Below are 15,451 nucleotides of genomic sequence, written 5' to 3' on the forward strand. Positions count from 1 at the left end.
ATGGAAAACCTTGAAGCTGACACTTTAAGGTTAAATAGCATGTAGCTTTAGTCCAAAAACATGACTCTGGACTGATTTATGAAAGGAAATGTCAATTGCCGTGGCGCTGTGGCTTAGTTGGTTAAAGTGCCTGTCTAGTAAACAGGAGATCCTGGGTTCAAATCCCAGCAGTGCCTATTTGACGGAGAAAGATTGAAATGCATTATCTTTGATGGAGGCTATGAACTTGATCTGACACTTCTGACAAAAGAATATAGTAGCCTATGCAAGTATGCATAGTAACTGTGCCTGTTAATGGCTGAATGTCCTTCCTCCGTTTGTAGTGAATCTTCTGCTGTGTTTTCTTGAAACTTTCAGTATCATCTCAGCTCTCTTGGTGGAGGAAGAAGTACTAGTTACTTTCCACATACTAGTCCCAGCAGAAAAACAAAAAAGGCAAGTATATTGTGTTGAGTTGGCACCATGCAGTGGAAAAGGGAAAACAGTGTTTCTGGTGCTCCGTGGTGCTGTGGCTTAGCTGGTCAAAGCGCCTGTCTAGTAAACAGGAGATCCTGGGTTCAAATCCCAGCAGTGCCTTCATACCGGTGTGACACTCTTTCAATTGATAGAAAACTTGAAGTTGATGCTGAAGTTAAGTCTGTAGCTGCCTTTCCACTGTGGGAGTTACTGGTAGAGAGAGAGGGTTGAGAACTTTACAGGAACTGTCCTTTCACTCGGCCGCTGTGATCAGTTTGCAAATCTTGTTGTTGTTTTTCCGGCAGTATACGGCACACAGTGTAAACCTTAAGCCCCACACGGGCTTTAATTTAAAAAAAATTAGATTAATTTTAGTTTCCCTCTGACTGTGGAGCTGTGGCTTAGTTGGTTAAAGCGCCTGTCTAGTAAACAGGAGATCCTGGGTTCGAATCCCAGCAGTGCCTTTGTGTGAAAACCACAAAACCAGGGCCATTTACGGGGCCGAACGGAGTCCCTGCCTGGGGGTAGGTACTCAGATCGGCCCTGAAGAAGTCCCGGTGGGGCTTGAGATTTACTCTGTGCTGGAAATGCGCCTCTTGAAGCTGATACTTTAAGGTTAAATAGCATGTAGCTTTAGTCCAAAAACATGGGACTGGACTGAATCATGAAAGAAAATGACATTCCCTGTGGCGCTGTGGCTTAGTTGGTTAAAGTGCCTGTCTAGTAAACAGGAGATCCTGGGTTCCTGAATGTCCTTCCCCCGTTTGTAGCAAATCTTCTGCTGTGTTTTCTTGAAACTTTCGGTATCATCTCAGCTCTCTTGGAGCCTTGGTGGAGGAAGAAAATGTGCTCTGTCTTGTAATTGTCCACTCTATGTCTTGTCATCACAAGGTTTTAAAGTCTTCTGTGTTATGTTTTTTAGAAACCTGCCTTGGGACTGCGGCTGAAATTTAGCAGTTGTGCTAAGTCCGGCACATTTACACTGATGCTTAATGTGTCAGTGTTGATGAATGTGCACTGTCCCAATTCAATAAATAAAGAAATGAAATGAAAGAAGTACCAGTTACTTTCCACATACTAGTCCCAGCGGAAAAACACAAAAGACGTTGGGAAGCAGCAGCAGCTGTAGGTGCTGTGGCTTAGCTGGTTAAAGCATCTGTCTTGTAAACAGAAGATCCTGGGTTCAACTCCCAGCAGCACCTTCAGTCATCACTGATGTGAATCCTTATAGTGGTGGAGATTGAAGCTCCTTTAAAGGGATAACGAGCAGTTTTGGAAAGCAAAGTGTTTTCACTACATTTCCCATGAGCCTCCACGCGCACGGTGAAATTCTTGGACCGGAGCAAGACGTACGAAAGCGAAAACATTTGCCAAGAATGTTTTCATTGATCAAGAATGAAAGTTGGAGGTTGGAAGACGATCAGATAGCGTCGTAGTCCCGAACATAAACGGAGATTATATAAGTGCCGTTATTCTCATGACTCGCCGGGCAGCGTCAGCAAAACCAGGAAACTAGGAAATGTTCATCAATCAACACTAAATCATCATCAATCAACACTAAATCATGAAAGAAAATGACATTCCCTGTGGCGCTGTGGCTTAGTTGGTTAAAGCGCCTGTCTAGTAAACAGGAGATCCTGGGTTCAAATCCCAGCAGTGCCTTCACACTGATGTGTTAACATATGGATGTGTCCCTCTTTCAGTTGATAGAAAACTTGACGTTGATGCTTAAGTTAAATCTGTAGCTGCATTTCCACTGTGGGAGTTACTGGTAAAGAGAGAGGGTTGAGAACTTTACAGGAACTGTCCTTTCACTCGGCCGCTACGGTAAATACATACAAAACCGCTGATGCGCGTTGCGTTCAGGGACAGTTTTTCAGCAAGCAGTCTCCGTATTTACCCTGTATTTACCTCGAAAACGGCTCCGTTTCGTATTGTTCCGTCATTATCTCATAGCGTGGTGGTTGTGCAGGTCACAACTTGTCTACAAAAGCGCTGTGGAGTTTTGGGATGTTGAATTTGATGAGTTTAATGAGGGAAACCAAGAAATTCCGTTAGCCTCCATAGCGTAGCTCTGAGCAGCCTGCTGCTGCGCTCCGCCGTACTGAAAATAGCTTACACCTACAATTAAAGGTAACGAACCTACTGCTATGACTATAGCGATTATGGCAATGGGCCAATTTGCCAAAATGTTGAACTATCCCTTTAAATTAATTTTAGTTTCCATCAGTCTGTGGCGCTGTGGCTTAGTTGGTTAAAGCGCCTGTCTAGTAAACAGGAGATCCTGGGTTCAAATCCCAGCAGTGCCTATTTGACGGAGAAAGATTGAAATGCATTGTCTTTGATGGAGGCTATGAACTTGATCTGACACTTCTGACAAAAGAATGTAGTATGCACTCAATTCAATCAGTATCATGACAAATGTTGCTCCTGATGGAAACATTAAGTACCAACAGTGCCCGTTAATGGCTGAATGTCCTTCCTCCGTTTGTAGCGAATCTTCTGTTGTGTTTTCTTGAAACTTTCGGTATCATCTCAGCTCTCTTGGTGGATGAAGAAGTACTAGTTACTTTCCACATACTAGTCCCAGCGGAAAAACAAAAAAGGCAAGTATATTGTGTTGAGTTGGCACCATGCAGTGGAAAAGGGAAAACGGTTTTTCAGGTGCTCTGTGGTGCTGTGGCTTAGTTGGTCAAAGCGCCTGTCTAGTAAACAGGAGATCCTGGGTTCAAATCCCAGCAGTGCCTTCACACTGATGTGTTACCATATGGATGTGTCCCTCTTTCAGTATATAGAAACCTTGAGACTGATGTTTAAGTTAAGACAGTAGCCACATTTCCAGGGCCGTTTTTGGGGGAACTTTTCTACCCAGAAACTACATTTTGGTTCTTGAGTCTTATGGTGGAAACGTGTGCATTTGTGTGCCTTTGACCGTGTCCAAAAACATGACTCTGGACTGAATTATGAAAGGAAATGGCAATTGCTGTGGCGCTGTGGCTTAGTTGGTTAAAGCGCCTGTCTAGTAAACAGGAGATCCTGGGTTCAAATCCCAGCAGTGCCTTCACACAGAGGTGTTGACGATGTCCCTCTTTCAGTTGATTGAAACCTCAAAGCTGATCTTTACTGTAAGTTAAGATAGTAGCCGAAATTTCCACTGTGGGACGGGTAGGAACTTTACAATAACCGTCCTTTCACTCGGCTGCTGTGTCTCTACTGCAGCAGGACTTACCGGACACGTGATCATTGTCCAACAGTTTTGATCATCGGGCAGTCATTGTTTGTTTGTTTGTTTATTTATTTTCACATATCAAAGTTAAAAAAGATATAACATATAAAATCCGAAACAATGTGAAGGGGAAATGCCAAAAAACCCTCCAGGGGCTTGTAGGGTGGCATTCTCCGACTACAGTTCTAAGCTAATGAGCATACATACACGAGACAGGCGCTTTGACCAACTAAGCCACAGCGCCTGGTTGATGTAGCACCAGGACCACCGATGAATTGCCAAGTCAACTCTAATCACAAAAGTTGTGGATAATACGTGTTACTTTCTTGGGATTACCGCCACCACAGCTTTGAGCGGAGACCATGGGTCCCAGCAGCTTCTGATTACTAGCGATTTTATGCTCTGTAAGGTGACCTTGGGTGTCATGAAAGGCGCCTCTAAATTAAATGTATTATTATTATTATTATTATTATTAGACAGGTATTTAAACCAACAAAGCCATAGTGTGGAGTTTTTTTTTTGGATCATCTTACTCAGGCTTAATTAATGAGATGATACCGAAAGTTTTGAGAAGACTGAACGTACACTACAAATTGGTTAAGGACTTACGAACACCGGGCATTCTTTTGTTTTTGATATATGTCTGAACAGGGTTCAGTACCTCAAAGACAACACAATGCTTGAACTTTCAAGCTTCTTCTATCAAACAGGCACTGCTGGGATTTGAACCCAGGATCTTCTGTTTACAAGACAGATGCTTTAACCAGCTAAGCCACAGCGCCTTGTGAGGAGCTGATTTGTCCCATATTTTTGGACTAAAGCTACATGCTATTGTACCTGAAAGTATCAGCTCCAAGGTTTCTCTCACTTGGAAGAGGGAGGAGCCTCAATGCATTGAGTATATGTCTACATCTTGTCAATCAGCACAGAGAAAGCCTCAAGCCCCACCTGGGAGTTTTTCGGGGCCGATCTGAGTACCTACACTGAGACAGGGACTTGTTTAGTCCCCATAAAAGTCCCAGGAGATCATCCTTCAGGGGAGGTTCCTGCAGTGGAGACACGCACCAACGACCCTGGCCGCATAAAATTACCCCGAAGTTCCTGCAGTCTAAAAGGCCCTTTCGTGTACATTGGCCTGTGGCGCTGTGGCTTAGTTGGTCAAAGCGCCTGTCTAGTAAACAGGAGATCCTGGGTTCAAATCCCAGCAGTGCCTACTTCTCACATGTTTTAGAAGGTGTTATTCCAAAAGAACATTGTATGTGCTCCTTCGCATCACTTTTCCAAGTTTCTAGACTCCTCTGTACAAATGACCAGACCTGAAAAAGGTATCAGGTACTTTCCACCTGAGTCGTTACCATGCATCGGAAAATGGCAATGGATGTATGTGGTGGATGCCTTGATAAACGGGGTTCTTCATAGTCGCAGATTATGAATTTGACAGGGCGCTGTGGCTTAGCTGGTTAAAGCATCTGTCTTGTAAACAGAAGATCCTGGGTTCAAATCCCAGCAGTGCCTATTTGAAGGAGAAAGATTGAAATGCATTGTATTTGATGGAGGCTATGAACTTGAACGGAGACTTCTGACAAAAGAATATAGTATGCACTCAATTCAATCAGTATCATGACAAATGTTGCTCCTGATGGAAACAGGAAGTACCAACAGTGCCCGTTAATGGCTGAATGTCCATCTTCCGTTTGTAGTGAATCTTCTGCTGTGTTTTCTTGAAACTTTCAGTATCATCTCAGCTCTCTTGGTGGAGGAAGAAGTACTAGTTACTTTCCACATACTAGTCCCAGCGGAAAAACAAAAAGGCAAGTATATTGTGTTGAGTTGGCACCATGCAGTGGAAAAGGTTAAACAGTGTTTCTTGTGCTCTGTGGCGCTGTGGCTTAGTTGGTCAAAGCGCCTGTCTAGTAAACAGGAGATCCTGGGTTCAAATCCCAGCAGTGCCTTCACACAGAGGTGTTGACGATGTCCCTCTTTCAGTTGATTGAAACCTCAAAGCTGATCTTTACTGTAAGTTAAGATAGTAGCCGAAATTTCCACTGTGGGACGGGTAGGAACTTTACAAGAAACGTCTTTTCACTCGGCTGCTGTGACTCTACTGCAGCAGGACTCACCAGACACCTGATGTGGCGTGATCATTGTCCAACAGTTTTGATCAGGCAGTCATTGTGCTGCAGTTGTTTTTTTTGCAAATCTTGTCAATCAGCACAGAGAAAGCCTCAAGCCCCACCTGGGAGTTTTTCGGGGGGCCGATCTGAGTACCTACCCTGAGACAGGGACTTGTTTAGTCCCCATAAAAGTCCCAGGAGATCATCCTTCAGGGACCCTGAAGTTCCTGCAGTCTAACAGGCCCTTTAGTGTGTATTGACCTGTGGCGCTGTGGCTTAGTTGGTCAAAGCGCCTGTCTAGTAAACAGGAGATCCTGGGTTCAAATCCCAGCAGTGCCTAATTCTCACATGTTTTAGAAGGTGTTATTCCAAAAGAACATTATATGTGCTCCTTCGCATCACTTTTCCAAGTTTCTAGACTCCTCTGTACAAATGACCAGACCTGAAAAAGGTATCAGGTACTTTCCACCTGAGCTGTACCATGCATTGGAAAACGGCAATGGATGTATGTGGTGGATGCCTTGATAAACGGGGTTCTTCATATTGGCAGAATATGAATTTGATAAGGCGCTGTGGCTTAGCTGGTTAAAGCATCTGTCTTGTAAACAGAAGATCCTGGGTTCAAATCCCAGCAGTGCCTTGATGTTGTACACCTTCTTTAAAAGTTGTTCCCCCTTGTCATTACCTGTCAAAGGCCCCTCATTTATCAAGAGTGCGTAGACTAGACGATCTTTAACGCATATCATTCCTGACGGTGGGCACCTTGGTAAGCCATAGTGGGTACAGGTGTGTCTGAAAGTCAAACCACTGGATGTTGACATTATCTGGATGAAGAGGCCAACAGTCTGGGCTTAGTCAAGATCGATGTCAACAGCAGCAAGCAACAGCAGCAAAAAAGACTTATTAACGTAAAAACTCCAACTAAATGTAGACATATACTCAATGCATTGAGGCTCTTCCCTCTTCCAAGTGAGAGAAACCTTGAAGCTGATACTTTCAGGTACAATAGCATGTAGCTTTAGTCCAAAAACATGGGACAAATCATATGCAAACAAGGCGCTGTGGCTTAGCTGGTTAAAGCATCTGTCTTGTAAACAGAAGATCCTGGGTTCAAATCCCAGCAGTGCCTGTTTGACAGAAGAAGCTTGAAAGTTCAAGCATTGTGTTGTCTTTGAGGTACTGAACTTGACTCAATCAGTGACTCCTTATAAAAGATGTCACTGTTCAGACATATATCAAAAACAAAAGAATGCCCGGTGTTCGTAAGTCCTTAACCAATTTGTAGTGTACGTTCAGTCTTCTCAAAACTTTCGGTATCATCTCATTAATTAAGCCTGAGTAAGATGATCCCAAAAAAACTCCACACTATGGCTTTGTTGGTTTAAATACTTGTCTAGTAATCAGAAGCCGCTGGGACCCATGGTCACCGCTCAAAGCTGTGGTGGAGGTAATCCCAAGAAAGTAACACGTATTATCCACAACTTTTGTGATTAGAGTTGACTTGGCAATTGACCTATGGCTAAGCCATGCCCCCAAACGCGATGAGCCAATCACAGTGTGCATAGCTAGCCCATACACTCGGACATTCTCTGCTTCCACGTCCATTGAAATGCATTGCAGTTAGTCAGTTTTCATTCGTTTTTATATGTTTTTTCTTGACATTTTAAGTTTAAAATTGTCAAACGGTGTGCATGGGGTACATGTAACTCTGACACTAGGTATCCTGAGAGGCCACGGGGGGGATTTTTTTTTACCTTTTTCCAAACCACATCTCAACCGAGAGAAGTGTCTGCTCTGGATAAAGTTATGCAGTAGACCACAACACCAACTAAACGTGGATAAACTTAACAAGGATGTCTACATCTGTTCTAAGTTAAGTCAACAACGTGTTTGAGGCAACATATTGTGAGAGATGTTTAGATGTTAGCCAGTATCACAGCTAAGCATAAAGTCCGCTAGCTTAATGCTAACGTATAATGCAAAACTCCATAGACAGGCTAACAGAAATTAGCCCATCGCTATCGGCGTTTCGCTGCAACCGACAGCCATAGCAGTAAAGCTAAGTGAAGTTTTGGTGACTTCCAGATGATATTTAATCTTTCTGTCTCCAAAAATCATCAACTGCCTCCTGTGAAATGTCTCTACTGTGACAGCTGTTGCCATAGCAACTGTCACCGGATGTTGACTGTTTGTCCCAGTGAGTGGAGGGGGCGGGGCTTAGCCATAGGTCAATTCATCGGTGGTCCTGGTGCTACATCAACCAGGCGCTGTGGCTTAGCTGGTCAAAGCGCCTGTCTCGTAAACAGGAGATCCTGGGTTCAAATCCCAGCAGTGCCTTGATGTTGTATATAGTCTTTAAATGTTGTTCCCCCTCGTCATCACCTCTCAAAGGCCCCTCATTTATCAAGAGTGCGTAGGATCGTGTAGATCCTGGTGTAAAAGTCAGCGAATGCCAAGTGTCACGTGTGATTTACCAAAGGTTTGTATGTTGCCGATTTTTCTGTAAAACTGTCATGAAATTGATTAAAAACTTTCCAAAAAACGGCCCGATGTTTCATAGGCCTTGTCCTGCACGTTTTACGACACGGACACATAGAGGACGGCTAAGAAGAAGAAGAACTTTGGGTGATCTGTGGTCAAGTGGTCAGAGAGCACGTCCCATGTCGTGAAGCGGGAATCAAGACGATCTTTAACGCATATCATTCCTGATGGTGGGCACCTTGGTAAGCCAAGCCCTTATCATAGTGGGTACAGGTGTGTGTGAAGGTCAAACCACTGGATGTTGACATTATCTGGATGAAGAGGCCAACAGTCTGGGCTTAGTCAAGATCGATGTCTACAGCAGCAAAAAAGACTTCTACTTCTGCCTGATGTAAAGTCTGAAGGACTATGATCCTTTAGTCCATCGTGTCTTTGATAGCAATCCAAATTTCATCACCGGCGCTGTGGCTTAGTTGGTCAAAGCGCCTGTCTAGTAAACAGGAGATCCTGGGTTCAAATCCCAGCAGTGCCTTTATGTGAAAACCACAAAACCAGGGCCATTTACAGGAACCTTTACGGGGCCGAACAAAGTCCCTGCCTGGGGGTGGGTACTCAGATCGGCCCTGAAAAAGTCCTGGTGGGGCTTGAGATTTACTCTGTGCTGGAAACACGCTTCTTGAAGCTGATACTTTAAGGTTAAACAGCATGTAGCTTTAGTCCAAAACATGGGACTGGACTGAATCATGAAAGAAAATGACATTCAATGTGGCGCTGTGGCTTAGTTGGTTAAAGCGCCTGTCTAGTAAACAGGAGATCCTGGGTTCAAATCCCAGCAGTGCCTATTTGACGGAGAAAGATAGAAAGAGCTTAAAATGCATTGTCTTTGATGGAGGCTATGAACTTGACTGCTGACAAAAGAATATAGCATGCACTCAATTCAATCAGTATCATGACAAATGTTGCTCCTGATGGAAACAGAAAGTACCAACAGTGCCCGTTAATGGCTGAATGTCCTTCCTCCGTTAGTAGCGAATCTTCTGCTGTGTTTTCTTGAAACTTTCGGTATCATCTCAGCTCTCTTGGTGGAGGAAGAAGTACTAGTTACTTTCCACATACTAGTCCCAGCAGAAAAACAAAAAGGGCAAGTATATTGTGTATATTGTGTCTACTTCAGCCTGATGTAAAGTCAATGCAGGACCATCATCCTCTAGTCCATGGTGTCTTTGATAGAAATCCAGATTTCATCAGTGGCTAACCCTTCTTCTCAGCTCTATTTTTTTGTTCCTAATGTCAATAAATCATTTGGTAGAAGATCTTTTGTGTTTAAAGCAGCAGCAGATTGGAATAACCTTCCTGCTATTATCAGATCTAGTTCTTCTTTTGGTATTTTTTAAGCGTGCTCTGCCTGCTCTTGTTTTCATTGAAGCTGCATGTCTCTCTGACTTGGTGAATTGATAGTATTCATTATCTGCTGTTGTCTCAGTCTCAGAGTTGGACATTGTGGCCTTCTTATGGTTGTATTGTCCTAATGTCGCTGTTAACCCCCCTCGAAAACAAGATAATGCATCTCAAGGGGTTTATCCGAATAAAGAAATTTCAATATAAACCGCCAAAAAACAACCGACTTGCATAGCTCCCCCTTTCAATCAAGTTGGTCACCACTAATCCTACTCCAACTTAAATAAAAGTTATAAGTCAAATCAAGTCTCTCTTTCTTTCCCTCTCTCTCTCTTTTTACTCTCTTTTTATTCTTTCTTTTTAATCTAGATTTGTTTTAAATTGACTACTATCCCTTGTGTTGTTTTAATTGTTTGTTGTAGTGTTCGTGATTAACTGCGTTGTGCTTTTGCAATTGTACAGCACTTTGGTCAACTGAGGTTGTTTTAAATGTGCTTTATAAATAAATTGTGACTTGACTTGACTTGATATATCTCACAGAGCTATAAACAAACCTTTCAATTGTGGTCACAGGCAAAACGAATGGGTGCTGCAGGTGATAAGGAACAGTAGACATTTAAACCAATGTGGCACCACAGATGTGTTGGAAACATGGTCTCAATAATACGGTGAGACTCCTGATGATTTCTTGTTGCCTGTCTTGAATGTTTGTTAGAACCTCTTTGTGCCTCTGATCCCTGTGTTTTGCTCTGTCAAGTTCTTATTGTACTGTCTGTCTTATTTCACCTGTCAATATTGTGTCTGATTCTATGTCTGTCCTGTTATACCTGTGTCTGTCTAATTGTTATGAAATTTTCTTTATGTAAACTGCCAGAGGACTGCGGGTGAAAATTAGCTACTTGCTAATCCCGGTGCATTTACGTTATTGGGCTTCCTCTTTTCTCTTCCTTAATAAGAGAAAAGAACTGATGTTATTAATGTACATTGTCCTTTTTAAATAAAAAAATAAAAAAATAAAAGAATTGCCTCCATATATTTCTGCTCTTTTGGTTTTCCATTGGGCAAATAAAAGTGCATAGTAACTGGTACTCTTTTGGGTTTCTCTTCTGTATTTAATTGGACTCATGGACTGGACTGAATCGTGAGAAAGCAGACAGTTGAATGTGGCGCTGTGGCTTAGTTGGTTAAAGCGCCTGTCTAGTAAACAGGAGATCCTGGGTTCAAATCCCAGCAGTGCCTAATTGACAGAGAAAGATTGAAATGCATTCTCTTTGATGGAGGCTATGAACTTGAACGGAGACTTCTGACAAAAGAATATAGCATGCACTCAATTCAATCAGTATCATGACAAATGTTGCTCAACAAATGTTGCCCGTTAATGGCTGAATGTCCTTCCTCCGTTAGTAGTGAATCTTCTGCTGTGTTTTCTTGAAACTTTCAGTATCATGTCAGCTCTCTTGGTGGAGGAAGTAGTACTAGTTACTTTCCACATACTAGTCCCAGCGGAAAAACAAAAAGGGCAAGTATATTGTGTATATTGTGTCTACTTCAGCCTGATGTAAAGTCAGTCTGCAGGACTATCATCCTCTAGTCCATCGTGTATCTGATAGAAATCCAGATTTCATCAGTGGCGCTGTGGCTTAGTTGGTTAAAGTGCCTGTCTAGTAAACAGGAGATCCTGGGTTCAAATCCCAGCAGTCCCTTTATTATGTGAAAACCACAAAACCAGAGCCATTTACAGGAACCTTTACGGGGCCGAACGGAGTCCCTGCCTGGGGGTAGGTACTCAGATCGGCCCTGAAGAAGTCCCAGTGGGACTTGAGATTTACTCTGTGCTGGAAACACGCCTCTTGAAGCGGATACTTTAAGGTTAAATAGCATGTAGCTTTAGTCCAAAAACATGGGACTGGACTGAATCATGAAAGAAAATGTCCCTTGCTGTGGCGCTGTGGCTTAGTTGGTTAAAGTGCCTGTCTAGTAAACAGGAGATCCTGGGTTCGAATCCCAGCAGTGCCTTCCTGTTGCAGACGTAACCCCATAAAAAGGCTCTCTACCTTCCATCTAGTGTCTCTTGGCCAAAAACCAACCCTGCAAGTTCAACGCCTCTGACCCGGTGTCCCAGCTCACGAGAAACATCAACTACTTCATGGCACTACGACTCAAACACGCCAGTAATCTGTAATCTGTTGCCACCTCCGTAGACATCGCTCCATGGACGGCCTTCTTACCAGCTTTGTTGAAAACAAATGTACATCTACCAATATCACTGAATGTGAGAAGACATTATGCACTGGTTGCAACTTATATAGAAATGTATTTACTTTGATTATCCACGTTTTCTACAGCAGTATCTTCTCAGCTCTATTTTTTGTTCCTAATGTCAATAAATCATTTGGCAGAAGATCTTTTATGTTTAAAGCAGCAGCAGATTATGATCAGATCTAGTTCTTCTTTTGGTATTTTTAAGCGTGCCCCGCCTGTTCTTGTTTTCATTGAAGCTGCATGTCTCTCCGACTTGGTGAATTGAGAGTATTCATTATCTGCTGTTGTCTCAGTCTCAGAGTTGGACATTGTGGCCTTCTTATGGTTGTACAGTTCTAATGTCGTCACGATGTGTTAACTATGGTCTTTTCCTTTTTTTGTTTTCGTTTGTTTATATGTCTGGACCCCCTCAAAAACAAGATAATGCATCTCAAGGGGTTTATCTGAATAAAGAAATTTCAATATAAACCGCCAAAAAACAACCAACTTGCATAGCTCCCCCTTTCAATCAAGTTGGTCACCACTAATCCTACTCCAACTTAAATAAAAGTTAAAAGTCAAGTCAAGTCTCTCTTTCTTTCCCTCTCTCTCTCTTTTTATTCTTTCTTTTTAATCTAGATTTTATTTTAAATTGACTACTATCCCTTGTGTTGTTTTAATTGTTTGTTGTAGTGTTCGTGATTAACTGCGTTGTGCTTTTGCAATTGTACAGCACTTTGGTCAACTGAGGTTGTTTTAAATGTGCTTTATAAATAAATTGTGACTTGACTTGACTTGATATATCTCACAGAGCTATAAACAAACCTTTCAATTGTGGTCACAGGCAAAACGAATGGGTGCTGCAGGTGATAAGGAACAGTAGACATTTAAACCAATGTGTGGCACCACAGATGTGTTGGAAACGTGGTCTCAATAATACGGTGAGACTCCTGATGGTTTCTTCAATTTGCCTCCATATATGTGACCCGTTCCATCAAAATGAGTCGGAAGTCGCAACGTTCTATTTTTAGATAATCAGCTGATAACGTGGAAAACCCATAGAAAATCAAAAAAAAATTTTTACCCTAATTTCAAAGCAATGACATTCAAAAACAATCTCCCAAAGTTTCACAGTCCAGATAATTGAGAAAAGGCACGTAAATGATGATTAAAGTTGACCTGCAACTTAAACCCTCTGAAAATGAGTGTTGCTTCGGTGCAAAACATGAAATATCTTCTGAACCGTTCATGATAGAGACGAGCTGTAAACTGCATCTGAATCGCGGGATTCTCCGCTTTCCGACGGTCATTGAATGTTGCATCTATGACGAGCAGGGACAGGTACAGAAACAGATGCTAAACCGAGTAGCATCGACGCTAACAGAGCGTAGCATCGATGCTAAACCGAACGTAGCATCGATGCTAAACCGAACGTAGCATCGATGCTAAACCGAACGTAGCATCGATGCTAAACCGAACGTAGCATCGATGCTAAACCGAACGTACACGCTTGCACATGTTTTACAAAACGTCAACAAAACATGACAACTTCTGAACCGTTTATGATAGAAACAAGCTGTAAAAAGCATCTGAATTGTGAGATTCTCTGCTTTCCGACGGTCATTGAATGCTGCCTCTATGACGACAAGGGGCCGTATAGGGAGCGTGTAATCACGTGGTACAGGAACAGATGCCAGAGTCACTGGCAAAAACTTTAACTGCAATTTTCTCAGGTTTTAGAACAGAATAAGAGAGTAGGAGATCGTAATTCAAATGGCCACATCTCGAAAACCATCAAATGTAGCTATGACTTTGACTAGAGTATCATTTTAAAGCTTATTTTCTAATATTTCCATTGATACCAAAATCTCAACTTTGAAATTTGGGTCACTGTGACTCATTTTGATGGATCGGGTCACATATCTCTGCTCTTTTGGTTTTCCATTGGGCAAATAAAAGTGCATAGTAACTGGTACTCTTCTGGGTTTCTCTTCTGTATTTAATTGGACTGGACTGAATCGTGAGAAAGCAGACAGCTGTATGTGGCGCTGTGGCTTAGTTGGTTAAAGCGCCTGTCTAGTAAACAGGAGATCCTGGGTTCAAATCCCAGCAGTGCCTTGTTGTTGCCACGTTGTTTTACAAGGTGTTGGTGAAGTGAAACAGAAAAGCGTCTGTGCTCTTCGGTATCGCTCATCCAGTTTTCTAGGCTCTTCTATCCAGATGAGCCCTGTTCTGTGATGGCCCAGTTACAGCTCTGTCTGTGTGATGCAACTCCTCTCGGTTTTGGTATTGTTCCTCCTCAACGAGGGCGTGGGCGTCGTCGTGGGTTTCTATGGTCTCATCATCATCTTGCTTCTCTCTCTCTGGGATTCTCCTGTCAGCTCCAGACTCACTCATCTGCACCTCGATTACAGACCAGTGTGGTTTTCTGCCGCAGCCGCTCATTTAACTGGCGTGACAGAACAACAACAGTCTCAGTGGTCGCTGCTGCTTTTAAAAATAGCACGTTTGATTCTTGTGTTGGACGTTGCGCTCATGACTCTTTCAGGGACAACACTCTGGCCAATCAGTGACCGGCAGTCAGTTAAAGTCACATTTTAGTGACTTTAATGATCTTGTCCCATATAACATATTGTTTGACTACTTGGTCTCAAGCGAGCAACACTGCTCTCAAACCATTACTTTCACTATACAAAAAAACCCTTAAAGTGCTGGACAGGAAATCCAATAACTATCATCATTGTCATATTTTACTGAAATACAAGCTGTTAAATTGGGAAAACCTGATTAAATATTCACACTCTTGTCTTATGTACAAAATCATACTTGGAGGACGTGTGCCTCCAGCATTGAATCAGTTTATAAAAATGGTATCAACATCTACTCGGAGTGCAACTAGAGGAGACTGTGTTATCGCATTTAGAAAAAGTTCTTTCAGCCAGTCTGCGTTTTCTATTAGAGCTGCTCGTGAAAGGAACTCTATTCCAACTCACATTAGAAATATTTCAAATTACGCCTCCTTTAAACACTTTTTTAAAAAGTGGCTAATTAGTGGTCAAGGCTGTGAACATTAAATTTCCCGTCATGTTGTCTGTCAGTGTATTAATTGTCTAGTATTGTTGCTTTTTGTGCATGGCTTCTAATGAGTCCAATGTGTATAATGTGATTGTGTCTTGTGTACTTTTTCTTTTTTTTTTCTTTCTTTTTTTCTGTTGGTGTTGCTGTTTAATGTTGCTTCTGTTTTGTCTGTAGCGGCTGTTTGAGTTCAGTTTTATGTTAGTTTGTGTGTGTCTGCATGGACCTTCACTGAGCTCTCTGTCTTTTGTCCACTATTCAGCTTTTTAATCATCGAATGTATTATTTGTATGTTGATAACCCAAAATTTTGTATTATTTTTCTTTTAGGGTGACTTTAAACATCAGTCCAGGGACGACAGATGCAAAATAGCCTTTTGGCTAATTCTGGCATGTTTACATTTGTTTAAATGTTTTTATTAATGTGCAATGTACCTGATCCTTAAACCTTTAAATAAATA

At 42.2% G+C, this 15,451-nt stretch overlaps 1 protein-coding gene and 22 non-coding genes across 23 annotated transcripts in view; 21 read left to right on the top strand and 2 right to left on the bottom strand.

The window, feature by feature from the left end:
• The window catches only part of ninl (ninein-like), an 87,019-nt gene that overhangs the window by 51,562 nt on the left and 20,006 nt on the right, over positions 1-15,451 (bottom strand). The window lies entirely within an intron of this gene.
• Positions 103-176, top strand: trnat-agu (transfer RNA threonine (anticodon AGU)). The gene has a single exon. It is a non-coding gene; the product is annotated as a tRNA-Thr (tRNA).
• Positions 503-576, top strand: trnat-agu (transfer RNA threonine (anticodon AGU)). The gene has a single exon. It is a non-coding gene; the product is annotated as a tRNA-Thr (tRNA).
• Positions 847-920, top strand: trnat-agu (transfer RNA threonine (anticodon AGU)). The gene has a single exon. It is a non-coding gene; the product is annotated as a tRNA-Thr (tRNA).
• On the top strand, positions 1,585-1,658 carry trnat-ugu (transfer RNA threonine (anticodon UGU)). The gene has a single exon. It is a non-coding gene; the product is annotated as a tRNA-Thr (tRNA).
• On the top strand, positions 2,045-2,118 carry trnat-agu (transfer RNA threonine (anticodon AGU)). The gene has a single exon. It is a non-coding gene; the product is annotated as a tRNA-Thr (tRNA).
• On the top strand, positions 2,692-2,765 carry trnat-agu (transfer RNA threonine (anticodon AGU)). The gene has a single exon. It is a non-coding gene; the product is annotated as a tRNA-Thr (tRNA).
• trnat-agu (transfer RNA threonine (anticodon AGU)) lies at positions 3,130-3,203 on the top strand. Its single transcript has one exon. It is a non-coding gene; the product is annotated as a tRNA-Thr (tRNA).
• On the top strand, positions 3,444-3,517 carry trnat-agu (transfer RNA threonine (anticodon AGU)). The gene has a single exon. It is a non-coding gene; the product is annotated as a tRNA-Thr (tRNA).
• On the bottom strand, positions 4,391-4,464 carry trnat-ugu (transfer RNA threonine (anticodon UGU)). Its single transcript has one exon. It is a non-coding gene; the product is annotated as a tRNA-Thr (tRNA).
• trnat-agu (transfer RNA threonine (anticodon AGU)) lies at positions 4,822-4,895 on the top strand. The gene has a single exon. It is a non-coding gene; the product is annotated as a tRNA-Thr (tRNA).
• Positions 5,124-5,197, top strand: trnat-ugu (transfer RNA threonine (anticodon UGU)). The gene has a single exon. It is a non-coding gene; the product is annotated as a tRNA-Thr (tRNA).
• Positions 5,561-5,634, top strand: trnat-agu (transfer RNA threonine (anticodon AGU)). The gene has a single exon. It is a non-coding gene; the product is annotated as a tRNA-Thr (tRNA).
• On the top strand, positions 6,062-6,135 carry trnat-agu (transfer RNA threonine (anticodon AGU)). The gene has a single exon. It is a non-coding gene; the product is annotated as a tRNA-Thr (tRNA).
• trnat-ugu (transfer RNA threonine (anticodon UGU)) lies at positions 6,363-6,436 on the top strand. Its single transcript has one exon. It is a non-coding gene; the product is annotated as a tRNA-Thr (tRNA).
• trnat-ugu (transfer RNA threonine (anticodon UGU)) lies at positions 6,852-6,925 on the top strand. Its single transcript has one exon. It is a non-coding gene; the product is annotated as a tRNA-Thr (tRNA).
• On the top strand, positions 8,060-8,133 carry trnat-cgu (transfer RNA threonine (anticodon CGU)). The gene has a single exon. It is a non-coding gene; the product is annotated as a tRNA-Thr (tRNA).
• On the top strand, positions 8,736-8,809 carry trnat-agu (transfer RNA threonine (anticodon AGU)). Its single transcript has one exon. It is a non-coding gene; the product is annotated as a tRNA-Thr (tRNA).
• Positions 9,045-9,118, top strand: trnat-agu (transfer RNA threonine (anticodon AGU)). Its single transcript has one exon. It is a non-coding gene; the product is annotated as a tRNA-Thr (tRNA).
• trnat-agu (transfer RNA threonine (anticodon AGU)) lies at positions 10,841-10,914 on the top strand. The gene has a single exon. It is a non-coding gene; the product is annotated as a tRNA-Thr (tRNA).
• trnat-agu (transfer RNA threonine (anticodon AGU)) lies at positions 11,305-11,378 on the top strand. The gene has a single exon. It is a non-coding gene; the product is annotated as a tRNA-Thr (tRNA).
• trnat-agu (transfer RNA threonine (anticodon AGU)) lies at positions 11,618-11,691 on the top strand. The gene has a single exon. It is a non-coding gene; the product is annotated as a tRNA-Thr (tRNA).
• On the top strand, positions 13,961-14,034 carry trnat-agu (transfer RNA threonine (anticodon AGU)). Its single transcript has one exon. It is a non-coding gene; the product is annotated as a tRNA-Thr (tRNA).

Source organism: Trachurus japonicus, chromosome 15, assembly GCF_045865225.1.
Source record: "Trachurus japonicus isolate A0001 chromosome 15, Traja_1.0".
NCBI classification, from domain to species: Eukaryota; Metazoa; Chordata; class Actinopteri; order Carangiformes; family Carangidae; genus Trachurus; species Trachurus japonicus.